The sequence below is a fragment of the Salmo salar genome, chromosome ssa06 (assembly GCF_905237065.1).
Source record: "Salmo salar chromosome ssa06, Ssal_v3.1, whole genome shotgun sequence".
Lineage (NCBI taxonomy): Eukaryota > Metazoa > Chordata > Actinopteri > Salmoniformes > Salmonidae > Salmo > Salmo salar.
In genome coordinates, this window is record NC_059447.1 from 40345169 (window position 1) to 40359090 (window position 13922).

A 13922-nucleotide genomic window follows, 5' to 3' on the forward strand; every position below is an offset into this window, starting at 1 on the left:
ACTGTTGGAATGTTTACTAATGGCATGTCCATCTTTTTGTGAGAAATTACACTGGTCACTCAAAACATTTATAAAGTATTTATAAAGTATAAATAGCCCACCCTTTAGATCAGGCCACACAAAAAACATAACTATTAGTAAATGGTTTATAAGGAACTATGTTACATCTTATGAATGATCTTATGAATCATTATTAAATACTTTAAAAGTTGTTGATAAATCCGTGAATAACTAAAGTGCTAACATTTACAAATGTGGGAGTAATGATTAATAAACGATGAATAAACTATTTACAAATCCATTATAAATGCTTTATTCTAAAGTGCTACATATGCTTTTAATGTATGATTTCAATGTGTTATTTTAATGAGCTATCTTTTTTCATTCTCCTTCCTCCTGTTTTTGTTTCTTTGTTAGTACTTTTATTTTATTATTTTATGACGTGAAGCACTTTGTTACTTGAAAAGCGCTATACAAATAAAGTTATTATTATGATATTAAAACCTTCCTGGTAGATTGAATATAATTCCCCACAATTATGCTCCGCAGGTTGCCAAGCCCTGTCTCACCCTAATCCTTTCCAATCACTAACTTATCCTATATATTACTGCACTGTCTCATTCTATGCAGCCTTTCACTGCTTGGAGAATGTCAACAGAGGCATCCTCCATGGCAGCAACCTCTGGGCGTGGCCAATGACAACAATGTGAGTGACACACCAAGCAGTCCAGCCAGGGAGAGAACCTATGGCTTGGGGACAGTGTGTGTGTGTGTGTGTGTGTGTGTGTGTGTGTGTGTGTGTGTGTGTGTGTGTGTGTGTGTGTGTGTGTGTGTGTGTGTGTGTGTGTGTGTGTGTGTGTGTGTGTGTGTGTGTGTGTGTGTGTGTGTGTGTGTGTGTGTGTGTGTGTGCACATGTGCGCATGTCTGTGTGTAGGGGGGGTAGGGTAGAGAGAGAATTTGTAACACTGAATCCGTCTATCCATTAAACTCAGGCCAAAGGGTCTGACTCACTAAGGATTTCTGACTGCCATGACCTTGGCTTGCCTGACGACTCAAGCGGAAGTCTTCCGCTGCTCTATCGTTCACTATATATATACTTCAGTCTGAGACTGCCAACATTGAAGTCGTTTGTGGCGACATCAACATGAGGGGTGTTCTACAAAACAATCAGTGATTGGTTAATCTCTAACCATAGTATTAAAGCCAATTCGTCATTGGCTTTAATACTCTTATTGGTTAATCTCTAACCAATAAGAGTATTAAAGCCAATGACGAATTCGCCGCTATACCCATGTGCGTTTTGGCTCTGGCCCAACCCATCGGTTTCTGGCACCAATCAGACAGTCTAGAATGAATATCCATTCTCGAAATCGTTGTGGAGGTACTCAAATCCAGACTCATTGCAGAGAAGAAACCAGCGTCCATGGGCGTGTTGCAGAGTTTGGCCGGAGCAAGGATTTTGGGTAGCCAAGCAAGCCCTAGGCATGACTAAGGAGTAAAAAGGAAATACTAAAAAGCCAAAAATGCATTAAATTGCAGCTGAATCACTTACAGTTGTGAGATGTTTCCACTTTTGAGTGTTATTACTCCCTAGCGTCGTTTTCTTTCGATACATATTGCCATTTACCCGGAGCAATAGCTCTAGCAGTCGTTTAAAAGCAGCAAGGTTTTTAATCAAATATACGACACTACAGAGGACTATGCTGCGCCGGAAAACATCTATGTTCTTGGACGCTACAGTAGTGCACAGTGTCTGTCTGTTGTTATCCCTGTGGGTTAGAAGGTGCATGAGGGAAGAGTTCTGAAGTGGCTGTCCAGAACCCTTTCCAAGTTTATATTCTACAGACTGACCACCTCTTTTGTCTGCACGAAGCACTAGCAGCACCTCTTTGAATATGTATTTAAATGTAGTCAGTAATACTGATATTCAGACGTGTCTGGCGGAGTGGGAGGACTACCAGTGAATCTCCCTATTTTTAGACAGAGAGAAGCCCTCATCGAGAAAGGATATATACGACGAATACAGAGATAGCTGGAATAATATTATTGATTAAGGGTACTATCAATGATAACTCTATCATGATCAAAACTGTGTAGCCCTACGTGCCATGTGACTCACAGAGCAGAACCCCTGGGACAGACAGCAAGGCTTCATGATCTCACACTCTTCTTCACTCAACAGCATGTCACAGCCCCGTGAGTGTCAGTACACTGCATGAAAAATAGTAACATTAATTGGCCCTACCCTGTCTACCCTGGGTCTCTGTATGTCTCTGTCAGGGAAAATGGACTAGACAATAAACAAACACACACTGAGCCATGGCCACGGGGAATGGGATTTAGGGAATGAGGAATGACAAATTATTGTTTTTCTTATTACTGCCTAACAGCGCAGGCTGCAATGAGGGTTTGTTGAGCCTGTGCAAAGCAGGTAAATACTCTCTCATTTGACAGTTAGCTTTAGTGACTGCAGTGGGTATTTAAAGAAACTGTACACTTTATTGAACTAAAGCACCAGGCAGTTGTCTAGACAGCGGTACAGTATTTTGGCTGGATTTGCACAACCTTTGAGTTATTATTGTGCACGGTAGTTTCTATTTCACTCTCCTGAGAAATAACCATTGACAGAAAAGAACCATCCACAGAAGTACTGATCTTTGGTTGTTTACCTTGACTAAACATCTGGATTAGTCATTGCTCGTCTGTTCCTAAGAGCATGTTTCTCTAAAGACCTCATTAAAAAATATATATTTCACCTTTATTTAACCAGGTAGGCAAGTTGAGAACAAGTTCTCATTTACAATTGCGACCTGGCCAAGATAAAGCAAAGCAGTTTGACACATACAACACAGAGTTACACATGGAGTAAAACAAACATACAGTCAATAATACAGTAGAAAAAACAATGTGAGCAAATGAGGTGAGATAAGGGAGGTAAAGGCAAAAAAAGTACATCAAATATAGCAAGTAAAACACTGGAATGGTAGATTTGCAGTGGAAGAAAGTACAAAGTAGAAATAGAAATAATGGGGTGCAAAGGAGCAAAATAAATAAATACAGTAGGGGAAGAGGTAGTTGTTTGGACTAAATTATAGATGGGCTATGTACAGGTGCAGTAATCTGTGAGCTGCTCTGACAGCTGGTGCTTAAAGCTAGTGAGGGAGATAAGTGTTTCCAGTTTCAGAGATTTTTGTAGTTCGTTCCAGTCATTGGCAGCAGAGAACTGGAAGGAGAGGTGGCCGAAGGAGGAATTGGCTTTGGTGGGTGACCAGTGAGATATACCTGCTGGAGCGCGTGCTACAGGTGGGTGCTGCTATGGTGACCAGCAAGCTGAGATAAGGGGGGACTTTACCTAGCAGGGTCTTGTAGATGACCTGGAGCCAGTGGGTTTGGCGATGAGTATGAAGCGAGGGCCAGCCAACGAGAGCGTACAGGTCGCAGTGGTGGGTAGTATATGGGGCTTTGGTGACAAAACGGATGGCACTGTGATAGACTGCATAGAATTTATTGAGTAGGGTATTGGAGGTTATTTTGTAAATGACATCGCCGAAGTCCAGGATCGGTAGGATGGTCAGTTTTACGAGGTTATGTTTGGCAGCATGAGTGAAGGATGCTTTGTTGCGAAATAAGAAGCCAATTATAGATTTAACTTTGGATTGGAGATGTTTGATGTGAGTCTGGAAGGAGAGTTTACAGTCTAACCAGACACCTAGGTATTTGTAGTTGTCCACATATTCTAAGTTAGAACCGTCCAGAGTAGTGATGTTGGACGGGCGGGCAGGTGCAGGCAGCGATCGGTTGAAGAGCATGCATTTAGTTTTACTTGCATTTAAGAGCAGTTGGAGGCCACGGAAGGAGAGTTGTATGGAATTGAAGCTCGTCTGGAGGGTTGTTAACAGGGTCCAAAGAAGGGCCAGAAGTATACAGAATGGTGTCGTCTGCGTAGAGGTGGATCAGAGACTCACCAGCAGCAAGAGCGACATCATTGATGTATACAGAGAAGAGAGTCGGCCCAATAATTGAACCCTGTGGCACCCCCATAGAGACTGCCAGAGGTCCAGACAACAGGCCCTCCGATTTGACACACTGAACTCTATCAGTTGGTGAACCAGGTGAGGCAATCATTAGAGAAACTAAGACTATTGAGTCTGCTGATGAGGATGTGGTGATTGACAGAGTCGAAAGCCTTGGCCAGGTCAATGAATACGGCTGCACAGTATTGTTTCTTATCGATGGCGGTTAAGATATCGTTTAGGACCTTGAGCGTGGCTGAGGTGCACCCATTGCGCATAATGATTCTATTCACAAACATTCAACACGTCCAACTTAAAGGACCCCCCCAGAGGAAGTTGCCACCACTATTTTGACGTACTTTCCTGAGAGGAAATGCACCTTAGGTTCCACCTCGGAAGAATGACGAAGGCTACCTATACGTAGTCACAAAATGGGTGTGGGAATTTCCACGTTGTGTAACGCGGGTCGTACAAAGGGGACCAAGGTGTGGCGTGTGAAGTGCTCATATTTTACTTTAATGAAACACTATATCCAAAAACAACAAAAAAAACTACCGTCAACAGTTCTGTCAGGTACAAGGAACAAAACAGAAAACAACTACCCACAAACAACAGGAAAAAACACCCCTACTAAATATGACATTCAATTAGAGGCAACGAGGAACAGCTGCCTCCAATTGAAGGTCAACCCAATAAACCTCAACATAGAAATAGATAAACTAGAAACTCAAACATAGAAATAGAGAACATAGAACAAACACAAAAACACCCCCTGTCACGCCCTGACCACTCTACCATAGAAATAACAACTTATATTGGTCAGGACGTGACACTTTGAGTTGATAAACATCAACAAATAGGGCACTGACATCTGGCTAATCTTATCTAGCTAGCTAATGTTATCTGTTATTGCTTTTCTTTTACAACACCATATTAAAAAGATTAGCCAGCTGGCTCTATGGCTGATTCTGGAGCTGGATTTGTCATCAAGCATTGATTTAGGGAAAACTTTGTCACAGATGGAAACCACTGGACTATCTTTGACTTCACCATCTATTGTTTTCTCCAAAGTTTTGGCAACGTCCACTGCAGAAATAGTTAGAAAGAACAAGATGAAGCACCGGTAATATCGATAACTATTGAAAGATCGATGATATGCATTTTTCGACATTATAATGGGTAAGCTGCTGGCAGGCTTCGGCTGCGGTTCAGCAAAGCCAAGTCAGCCCGTGCTCATGGTTCTGACAGGGGAAATGAAACGATAGACTACAATGACCTTGCTCATGATCATGCATGTCGCAAACAAAACGTAACTCTATAAGTTACTTGAATTTTCGTTTGCGGGTGCCTTTTCAATATCTGGATAGACACTTCTGGTTTCTAGTTAACGTTACACTAATCAAAGCAGTGGCGCATGTAGTGAAGCAACATTTTTGTGGTCAAAAACATTCATCTTAGGGTGATGGGGAGAGGGGGTTGCAAAATGCTATCATACAACCAATTATACCATTTACAAAAAGGTTATATATGTATATATATTTTTTTTACTACAGACTAGCTAACAAATACATGAAAATTCACCAACTAGCCAATGGATTATGATAATTTTTTTGGTAAAAAAAGTGAAGGTGGAAAAACACAAGTTTACATCCCATATTTGAATTTGTTATATGGTTCCGGCGGCCGAGTGGATACAAGACTGTTTGGCTCATCTCACTCGCAAAGAGGAATAACTTTGCAGCTGTTTTTAATAAACAACGCCATGCTGGTGAGCGGTAACATAAAAAATTCAACCCAGCCCTGAAACGATACCTAGGCTGAAAATAATTTATACATCATATCATAGTAAAATATACCGCATTCACACGGATTTGCACGAAGTGGGGAGTTTGAATTTGTCACGTCAAGCCCAAATATATAATTGTTTGACTAAATTGATGACTTATTGACTTAAATCATCGTGCAACATCATGGGAAAGCTCTGGCCATCGTAAATGCTCTCGCATTAGTAAACAATGCAGTTGATGAAGTCATGGCTGCTCTAGTGCAACACACACCCTGAGGGTACAGTGTTAGTGTTTGTTGTTTTCACTGAAGTTATGCCCCTCGCTCTGTTTCTTCATTCACCTGGATGTGCAGTGTGTTAAAGTGCCACATCAGCAAGTAAAGCAGTGAGGCAGAGCAGGCTTACACACATTAACACACACACATGCACATTTACAACTTTCCATGTCATCTCTGTGCCAACTGTTTTCAGATATTCCTACCCTATCATACACCAACCACCCAGTTCCCTGAAATGCACCCCATCTCTTCCTCCTTCCTTCCTTCCTCCCTTCCACCCCTCCCCTCCTACACCGCCAGCTCGCTGCACTTTGACTTTGTCTCTCTCTCTCCTCTGTGTTGTGAGTCCTCGCAGTGGGAGCCAAGTGACCATGCAGAGACAGCGGTGACTTGTTTCAGCTATGTATGAAAGGAGCCCATTGATAAAACTCAGCCAGGACCCACACAGCACAGCACAGGGGAGTCAATCAGAGAGCCAAACCCAACTGGATAGACGGGAGGACAGTGACTGTGTCTATGTACTGTTCCAAAGATTGGAAAGCTGCCGCGGTCATCCCCCTCTTCAAAGGGGGAGACACTCTAGACCCAAACTGCTACAGACCTATATCTATCCTACCCTGCCTTTCTAAGGTCTTCGAAAGCCAAGTTAACAAACAGATCACCGACCATTTCGAATCCCACCATACCTTCTCCGCTATGCAATCTGGCTTCCGAGCTGGTCATGGGTGCACCTCAGCCACGCTCAAGGTCCTAAACGGTATCATAACCGCCATCGATAAGAGACAATACTGTGCAGGCGTATTCATCGACCTGGCCAAGGCTTTCGACTCTGTCAATCACCACATTCTTATCGGCAGACTCAACAGCCTTGGTTTCTCAAATGACTGCCTCGCCTGGTTCACCAACTACTTCTCTGATAGAGTTCAGTGTGTCAAATTGGAGGGCCTGTCGTCCGGACCTCTGGCAGTCTCTATGGGGGTGCCACAGGGTTCAATTCTCGGGCCGACTCTCTTCTCTGTATATACCAATGATGTCACTCTTGTTGCTGGTGATTCTCTGATCCACCTCTACGCAGACGACACCATTATGTATACTTCTGGCCCTTCTTTGGACACTGTGCTAACTACCCTCCAGGTGAGCTTCAATGCCATACAACTCTCCTTCCGTGGCATCCAACTGCTCTTAAATGCAAGTAAAACTAAATGCATGCTCTTCAACCGATCGCTGCCCGCACCTGCCCGCCCGTCCAGCATCACTACTTTGGACGGTTCTGACTTAGAATATGTGGACAACTACAAATACCTAGGTGTCTGGTTAGACTGTAAACTCTCCTTCCAGACCCACATTAAGCATCTCCAATCCAAAATTAAATCTAGAATCTGCTTCCTACTTCGCAACAAAGCATCCTTCACTCATGTTGCCAAACATACCCTCATAAAACTGACTATCCTACCGATCCTCGACTTCGGGGATGTCATTTACAAAATAGTCTCCAACACTCTACTCAACAAATTGGATGCAGTCTATCACAGTGCCATCCGTTTTGTCACCAAAGTCCCATATACTACCCACCACTGCAACCTGTATGCTCTTGTTAGCTGGCCCTCGCTTCATACTCTTCGCCAAACCTACTGGCTCCAGGTCATCTACAAGTCTTTGCTAGGTAAAGCCCCACCTTATCTCAGTTCACTGGTCACCATAGCAGCACCCACCCGTAGCACGCGCCCCAGCAAGCATCTCACTGGTCACCCCCAAAGCCAATTCCTACTTTGGCAGCCTTTCCTTCCAGTTCTCTGCTGCCAATGACTGGAACGAACTGCAAGAATTGCTGAAGCTGGAGACTCTTATCTCCCTCATGAACTTCAAGCACCAGCTGTCAGAGCAGCTCACAGATCATTGCACCTGTACATAGCCCAGCTGTAAATAGCCCATCCAACTACCTCATCCCCATACTGTATTTATTTATTTTGCTCCTTTGCACCCCAGTATCTCTACTTGCACATTAATCTTCGGCACATCTATCACTCCAGTGTTTAATTGCTATATCGTAATTACCTCGCCACTAAGGCCTATTTATTGCCATACCTCCTTTATCTTACCTCATTTGCACACACTGTATATATACTGCTCAAAAAAATAAAGGGAACACTTAAACAACACAATGTAATTCCAAGTCAATCACACTTCTGTGAAATCAAACTGTCCACTTAGGAAGCAACACTGATTGACAATACATTTCACATGCTGTTGTGCAAATGGAATAGACAACAGGTGGAAATTATAGGCAATTAGCAAGACACCCCCAATAAAGAAGTGGTTCTGCAGGTGGTAACCACAGACCACTTCTCAGTTCCTATGCTTCCTGTCTGATGTTTTGGTCACTTTTGAATGCTGGCGGTGCTTTCACTCTAGTGGTAGCATGAGACGGAGTCTACAACCCACACAAGTGGCTCAGGTAGTGCAGCTCATCCAGGATGGCATTACAATGCGAGCTGTGGCAAGAAGGTTTGCTGTGTCTGTCAGCGTAGTGTCCGGAGCATGGAGGCGCTACCAGGAGACAGGCCAGTACATCAGGAGACGTGGAGGAGGCCGTAGGAGGGCAACAACCCAGCAGCAGGACCGCTACCTCCGCCTTTGTGCAAGGAGGAGCAGGAGAAGCACTGCCAGATCCCTGCAAAATGACCTCCAGCAGGCCATAAATGTGCATGTGTCTGCTCAAACGGTCAGAAACAGACTCCATGAGGGTGGTATGAGGGCCCGATGTCCACAGGTGGGGGTTGTGCTTACAGCCCAACACCGTGCAGGACGTTTGGCATTTGCCAGAGAACACCAAGATTGGCAAATTCGCCACTGGCCCCCTGTGCTCTTCACAGATGAAAGCAGGTTCACACTGAGCACATGTGACAGACGTGACAGTCTGGAGATGCCGTGGAGAACGTTCTGCTGCCTGCAACACAGCCTTCCATGTGCTCGCCAGAGGTAGCCTGACTGCCATTAGGTACCGAGATGAGATCCTCAGACCCCTTGTGAGACCATATGCTGGTGCGGTTGGCCCTGGGTTCCTCCTAATGCAAGACAATGCTAGACCTCATGTGGCTGGAGTGTGTCAGCAGTTCCTGCAAGAGGAAGGCATTGATGGTATGGACTCACACTGAGCACATGTGACAGACGTGACAGTCTGGAGATGCCGTGGAGAACGTTCTGCTGCCTGCAACACAGCCTTCCATGTGCTCGCCAGAGGTAGCCTGACTGCCATTAGGTACCGAGATGAGATCCTCAGACCCCTTGTGAGACCATATGCTGGTGCGGTTGGCCCTGGGTTCCTCCTAATGCAAGACAATGCTAGACCTCATGTGGCTGGAGTGTGTCAGCAGTTCCTGCAAGAGGAAGGCATTGATGGTATGGACTGACCCGCCCGTTCCCCAGACCTGAATCCAATTGAGCACATCTGGGACATCATTTCTCGCTCCATCCACCAACACCACGTTGCACCACAGACTGTCCAGGAGTTGGCGGATGCTTTAGTCCAGGTCTGGGAGGTGATCCCTCAGGAGACCATCCGCCACCTCATCAGGAGCATGCCCAGGCGTTGTAGGGAGGTCATACAGGCACGTGGAGGCCACACACACTACTGAGCCTCATTTTGACTTGTTTTAAGGACATTACATCAAAGTTGGATCAGCCTGTAGTGTGGTTTTCCACTTTAATTTTGAGTGTGACTCCAAATCCAGACCTCCATGGGTTGATAAATTGGATTTCCATTGATTATTTTTGTGTGGTTTTGTTGTCAGCACATTCAACTATGTAAAGAAAAAAGTATTTAATAAGATTATTTCATTCATTCAGATCTAGGATGTGTTATTTTAGTGTTCCCTTTATTTTTTTGAGCAGTGTATATATTTTTTTCTACTGTATTATTGACTGTATGTTTGTTTATTCCATGTGTAACTCTGTGCTGTTGTATGTGTCGAACTGCTTTGCTTTATCTTGGCCAGGTCGCAGTTGTAAATGACAACTTGTTCTCAACTAGCCTACCTGGTTAAATAAAGGTGAAATAAATAAATGAATTTTTTATTTTTATTTCATTGTTTGACCTGGTCCAGTTTTCTCTTAAAATAATCTGACCCTTAACATCTCTTTCTTAGTCCTTTTTTATTTATTTATTTTCTTAGTCCGGTATGTTCAGTCTGTCCTCCCTGTGGACCTCTGAAACTCTCCCTCTCTCTCTCTGAAACACATTTTGAGATCTTTGTTTTTCTTGAGGAGAAAAAACTACAAAGCTGTAGTGCATTGAGCTGTGTTTGGTTGGTTGTGTCTGATGCCTCAGTGGAGACGATCTCCTCTCCTGACCCCAGCCAGCCACGAGTTAAAACATCTCTGAGGAAATGCAGGCCACAGGGCCACGACCAGCATTTCACTCTTTCAATTTTAAAAGCTTTCTGCACCCTCTCCTCCCCCCTCCAAACCCCCCTTTCACAGAAACAAACCGGAAAGCATGTTTCAAACTCTCCCTGAAAACGTCCATTGTCTATTTCAACCTTGATGTTTGTTTTTGTCCGCTATTTTGGCTATTGGCACCTGATCAACATAAGAAACCACTAATCAGCCTCTCACTCACTAAATAACCTTGTTTATAACCACCATCAGTTAAATATCAGGCTTAACTTCTCTCTCACATGGTGCTAGCTGCAGAGCAGTGGGGGGGATTTCAGCACCCCCTTCCACTGAACAGCTCCATAGGATCGGGGGAAGGCTCAACTGAGCTGTGAGCCTCCCGCAATGTTTTTCCTAATTATCTTTTCTAAACCAAGCAGGTCTGATATCTGAAACAATGTCTCTTTGAGGATTGCCAGTTTTTTCAACTGTATTGTATTTATCCTTTTTAACGTGAGAAGTCATATTGAGATTGACATCTATGTTTAAGGGTAATAAAGACTTGGACACGGAGCTAAGTGAATTATCCTCATTGTATTACATGGGGGAGGAGAAGGTGTAACCTTTTAAGTGTTTGTTCCAAAGTCCTAGAGAGTTGTATTACTGCGTAACCCTCAAGGTTCTGTCACTTCAATACAAGACATTTCCTTCCATTCAATGACAAATCAATCCCCATAAAACGGTGACACCGATTTTCATTGGCCATAAAATTTTGTCAGACAGTTATTGTCATGCAAAAGACTGCCGGTCTCACGGTAATTGAACGGTAATTAACATAAACACATCGAGCATCTCCAGGCCTCCACGAATACAAGCCTTTGGAACATCTACATTTAAAAAAAGGAATGAATCAATTTAATACACACCATCACAATAATCCATGATTTATTTTAGTCAGGTCTAAAGAAACATATGAAGAAAATGTATTTCAGAAGAACAGAATATGCGTTACCTACTGTATGTTATCTGGTTATGCTCTATGCATTACATTACATTTACATTACATTTAAGTCATTTAGCAGACGCTCTTATCCAGAGCGACTTACAAATTGGTGCATTCACCTTATGATATCCAGTGGACAACCACTTTACAATAGTGCATCTAAATATTTTAAGGAGGGGGGGGGTTAGCAGGATTACTTTATCCTATCCTAGGTATTCCTTAAAGAGGTGGGGTTTCAGGTGTCTCCGGAAGGTGTTGATTGACTCCGCTGTCCTGGCGTCGTGAGGGAGCTTGTTCCACCATTGGGGTGCCAGAGCAGCGAACAGTTTTGATTGGGCTGAGCGGGAACTGTGCTTCCTCAGAGGTAGGGGGGCCAGCAGGCCAGAGGTGGATGAACGCAGTGCCCTTGTTTGGGTGTAGGGCCTGATCAGAGCCTGAAGGTATGGAGGTGCCGTTCCCTTCACAGCTCCGTAGGCAATCACCATGGTCTTGTAGCGGATGCGAGCTTCAACTGGAAGCCAGTGGAGAGAGCGGAGGAGCGGGGTGACGTGAGAGAACTTGGGAAGGTTGAACACCAGACGGGCTGCGGCGTTCTGGATGAGTTGTAGGGGTTTAATGGCACAGGCAGGGAGCCGAGCCAACAGCGAGTTGCAGTAATCCAGACGGGAGATGACAAGTGCCTGGATTAGGACCTGCGCCGCTTCCTGTGTGAGGCAGGGTCGTACTCTGCCATAGGATGTAGTCTTGTTTATATAGCTGACAAGATATTATAAATCCCGTGCCATTATTTTATATTACATGATTTTATAGTAAGAAGAATATAATTGAATTTAGCTGAATAAAATAGAAAGGATATTTTTCCCTTTCGGCACGATTGCACATACAGTATGAGAGTAGTGATTATTTGAAACAGGTCCTATATGCTAGATTTAGAATTATTTGGTAACTTTAGTTGTGAATGATACAAACCTTAGAATATCGTAGAAATCAAAACATAAGTGGGCTGCATGATGTGACTATAGGCTATAGTAGCAAAAAGTAGCAAAAAAGCTGTTTCTTGCCTCAGGCTGCATAGTCGATCTCTCATCAAGTCAGTATACAGTAGGCTAGACCAATTATGTACCAAAGACATCTTAAATCATAAAAAAATATAGATATATTCTGCCATGCGTAATATGTGGTAGACTATGTATTGTATAACAGCTCAATCATCATTTTTATTCCGTTTTGTTTTCTCACCACAACAGCCCTAGCGCCCTACTTACTTCCCAACCAACCAATCAAAGCCAATCTACTCCACTGAGATGCCTCAACTCCCACGGCGTCCAACTACTTCTCTCCTGTTCTTTAATTTCTTTCTGCCTCCCTCTCTCCGGCCCGTCTTCCTCTCTCTCGCATCTCTACCTCTGTGTTTGTCCTCTGTGCTGTGAACTGATCTCTGTGGTTAAAGGATGTAGAGATTTGGGGCACTGACGACAGACTCACTGGCAGGTACTGCCGGCAGGTGCCTAAAACAAACAATCCGACTAAGCAAACCCAGAAAGCAATTTAGGTATTGTTTGCTTCCTCATATGGACAAACTCCATGACAATTATAAAGCTTAACACATAGTGGTCAAATATACGCCCGAAAGAGTCAGACACACACCTGGTCTTTTGTGAGTTATCTGGGTTGTGTGTTGAGTCGGTGGATGGACTCACCCCGTAAGATGAATTTGAGAGCCAACTGGTTATGCCATACCGCAGTTGCTGTTTAATGATGATAAAGAGGCAGAAGTGGAATGCTCTAATTGGTGACCAGTCAAGCCTAGTGGTGACAAATGTTCAGGCGTCCTGGTGTGCATTGATCCATCTCAATCTTCCATGAGAGCCCTGTCCAAACCTAGTGCAAACATCGCCAAAGCCCTCCATCTGGATGAGGTTTACATCATGTTTCACAATGCTGGCCTGGCCCTCATCCTCACACGACAACAACAACGGCACAACAACAACAACTTCAAGAAAAGCTGAATAACAGCACTCAAGGATATTAGCCCCAATTGTTTGCTATGAGTAATTCTAATGCGCATCCCTGGTAAAAGCCTAGAAGATTTGTATGACACAGACTCACTCAGCCTTATGTGTTGTGCTAAATAAATCCAGACCTCGTTTAACTGACCTCCTCTACAAAGACACAGTCCATAGGAGGAGAACTGTGTATGTTGACTATTTTCTAATGTTGTCATTTCCCTCCATATTTATCATTCATCACTCTGAAAGATGAAAATGTCAAATGTATGACATCACCACTGCGCAGAGATCTTTCCCCCATCAAACGGGACCCTTAATTGAATAAAACCATGAAATCAATAGCTAAAAAAAGATAGCAATAAGAAACGGTGTCAGCACATTGAGGTGCAGAAGTGTGGTTATTGACAGTGAGAGAGGGCAAAAAGTGGAATACAATAACAGTAAAATGGAGTCAATGTC